This window comes from Nuphar pumila, chromosome 14 (genome assembly GCF_984573655.1).
Source record: "Nuphar pumila chromosome 14, dmNupPumi1.hap1.1, whole genome shotgun sequence".
Taxonomy (NCBI): Eukaryota; Viridiplantae; Streptophyta; class Magnoliopsida; order Nymphaeales; family Nymphaeaceae; genus Nuphar; species Nuphar pumila.
The window spans coordinates 18,591,138-18,594,779 of record NC_143262.1 but is presented as its reverse complement, the minus strand read 5'-3'; the positions used below and the strand labels follow the sequence as shown (position 1 = coordinate 18,594,779).

The following is a 3,642-nucleotide window of genomic DNA, read 5'->3' as shown; positions in this document are numbered from 1 at the left end:
TAAGAAGGAGACTATGAGTAGACATCAAGAGGCACTCTTTAAATGGGTGCTGCTCATTTCTTATGACCCTTCTGCGCTAGCCCTCTAACACATGACTATTGCCTCTCAAAGCACCCCTTCTTTCATTATCCATTCCAGAGAGAGAGAGAGAGAGAGAGAGAGAGAGAGAGAGAGAGAGAGAGAGAGAGAGAGAGAGAGAGAGAGAGAGAGAGAGAGAGAGAGTATTTAGGAGAGGAGCGTACCACCCATTGGGCAAGAAAGAGATAGGGAAAGAGAGAGGTAGAAGAAGGGGTGATGGTGCATTCGGATTGTGATAAATATGGATAGGAAGACAAGGCTCTGATGAGAGTACTCTGATGGCATAGTTAAGGGAGTGGTGGTGGTGGTGGTTCTTATTAAGGTACGCCCTTTCAGGGCATTGGACTATTTTATATCTACCTGCATCCATTAGTCTTTGAGTTAAAGTGGGCATCTGCCGTCTCTCATGTGGTCCAGGGGTTACTACTCAAAAGTGTCCCACCAATAATTCCAAATGAGAGTGAATTAGACACCTTCCAACCCAATAAGGCTCTCCCTCTCTGCTTCTCCTTTTTACACACATGACCTTTCCTTTATCGACAATCTCCTTCACGTTCCTGACTTTACAGTCTTCCTCCAGACCATGCAGAGAGCCTACCCCCTCCAATAGAGGGCAGATCAGGTGCAATCACATTGCACACTTTGAGTGTTCTGCTGCACCTGATTGCCCTTCATCTTTGGCTGCTGACAGTCTGCCAGTTGTGAGGCTCAACAGCCGACGGATGGGGGGTCAGGTGCAGCAACACACTCAAAGTGTGCAATGTAGTTGCACCTGATCTTCCGTCCCTCTAACCAATCCACTTTTGGGACCGCATCGTTTGACATGACTTGGTAGGCCACGGTTTAGCCCAACATTTATAAATGATTTCGTTATTGTTGGACTGAATCGGTAGAGTCATGGCATGAGTTGAATATCCATATTACTTGGGTTGCTGCACTTGGCTACCTAGCTTTTTACCGTAAGCACCGTAACAGATACACGCTTAAGCGGTGTGTCCTTCCTGATCCTCTCGTACTATAAAAAAATTCTCTCAATACTTGACTTGCACCACATCCCAAAGATGAAAAAGTACTGCCCTAAGTCAGGATCATGGGGATTGGGGTCATGTCAATGGTGTTTTCTATTGAAAGACGATCACGTCAGAGGCACCTCCCACGGTAAGTATGGTACCTATCAACAGTGAATAATCATTGTGAGCCATTCAGATTTTAAACCATGCATGCCATCCATCCAAACAGGAACGACATCGAAAAAAAGAGTGGGGCTAATCCAAGTGATGGGCATCTCATTCGTACAGGTTTTGGATGCCATTCATCTTGAGATCAACCGCATCAAAAAGTGCTCACTCTGACCTGAACCCATTTCTTATATGATAGTCTAATGTTGCCAGAATTGTATGGGACCCTGCAGTGAATCGGCCGATTCTGATCTTGAACCGAATCCAAATCCAGCTGAATTTGCTACTTTTAACCAACAGATAACATGTGTCAGGAAAAATATTAAAATATAAAAAGTATTTTAAACCATTTTTAAAATATTTAAAAAACAAGCTGAATCAACTTGTTTCCTATCGATTTTCTGGCCGATACGATACAAATTGGCCCGATTCGCAACAATAATGACAACAATGCGATCGTCCTACTATCAACCAAAAAAAAAAGGGCATCCGATAAACTTGGAATGATATAGGGAAGATTATCACCGCCCCTGCCCAAAGATGACACTTACAAATCAACAAACTGTCCAAAATTTTCTTTCAAAAAGAAAGATCATACGGTGATCATGTTTCAATGATGAAGTCTAATCAGTGATGCCTAGGTTTATTGATTCGTCCCATTGCACATGGATTGAGGAGAGACACAACCCACAAAGACAAAGGTGTCCCCACTGGATCGAGTTCGCTTGTGTCGACCGAAGGCTATGTCTAGTCTTTCATTGAGATGTAATTAATTACCATAAACGGCACAGTCATAGATAACAGAAGTACCCCATTTGATTGCACTCATCATACAATGATTCAATTGGCTGTAGTCATTACACAATGATTCAATCACATTGATTATAGCTTCTTTAAATACAAGGCTAATAGCACATAGAAAGAAGCCAACCTCATTACATTAAGTTCGACACTGTTTTTTAGCAGAAAGCACACTTTGCATCAAGTTGAATCGTGTAATTCAAAGCATGTTTTGCACCAAAAAAGCCATGCAGATCATATCTGTAGGGCTTGATTATTAGATAGTATAGTACTCTTGTTAGTACCACGCTAGTATAAACCACTTTTTTTTTAGCATTTTCTTGTTCTTTTCGTGGATCAAGCCCTATGGATGTGATTTACATAATAAAAAATGTAATTTAGATTGGTCAATTGGGTTATAAAATTACTTTTTTTCTTTAAGAGCTTCAAAATTAATGGTCCATTATGCAGTCATGGTTGAAAAATATCATGTTTTCGCGTTAAAAATTTAAAACTACTCCATCCAATAAGTTGTTCCTAATAAAGGAACCATGCTGAACACATATGCGGGTCAGATTGATCATATAGTGCTTGCAACTATGGCTGCCCGCAAGAGTATATGGAAAATATACACCATATGTAAGTGTGTGTAGGGATGGCAGTGGACCGGGGGAAAGCGGGGCCCCGCCTCGCCCCGTTTAGACCGGGGATGAAGGGTATGAAACAAGCACCCAAACAGTTAAATTTTTTTTTTTTTTAAAAGCCCAGTCCTAGCCCTGCCCTGATTCCATATGAAATAGATTTTTATCCATTTTTTAGCCCAGCCCTGACTGCAGCAAATAGTTTGATTTGTCCATATGAAATAGTTTTTTATTAATAATTGTAGCCATTTTTTATTTTATCTCAATTTTTTTTTGGGGGGGCGCTGCCCCCGAACCCCCAACTATCACACAAATACATTTTTTTTTCTACACCCCTGTTTGCCCCCCCCTCACATGAATCCTAGCTACGCCCCTGGAAACAAGGATGGAGGCGGGGACGAAGGTTAAACTCCATCCCCGTTCAGGGATGGACGTACCCTTTTCCCCGCCCCGCCCCGTCCCCGCCACGATCCTCGCCTCATCCCTGCCCCGCCCCGCCCCGTCCCTGCCACTTTTCCCCACCTCATCCCCGCCCCGCCTCATCCCCGTTTGAACCAGGGATGGAGGACATGAAACGGGGATGAAGGCAGGGTGGAGGTTAAAATCCATCTCCGCCCGGGATGGAGGTTCTAATCTTGAGGCGGGGTGGGGGTGGAGACCTTGTCCCCCGTCCTGCCCCGCCCCACTGCCATCCCTATGTGTGTGGAAAAAAGTTGTCTAAACTCGTTAGTCCTCAAGTACATAAAACTGTTATTTTTTGTGTGGAGTAAACACTGAAAATATGATCTAAATGGTTTGTTTAGTAGTAAACATGACTTTGATCGAGGTTGATGAGATATCTAGATAGTTAGGTCACACTAGTATAACCCAGAGGTCTCTGGTTATTAAATAAAAAACGTGATTGAGAATATCCAATATTTATCTCTGCAACCAAGGGGGGGGGGCTTCGCTTGTCAGACAGGAGC

At 43.2% G+C, this 3,642-nt stretch overlaps 1 pseudogene; it reads left to right on the top strand.

The window, feature by feature from the left end:
- Window positions 1-1,714: 1,714 nt before the first annotated feature.
- Window positions 1,715-1,832, top strand: LOC149816546 (U6 spliceosomal RNA; annotated as a pseudogene).
- The last annotated feature ends 1,810 nt before the right edge of the window (window positions 1,833-3,642 follow it).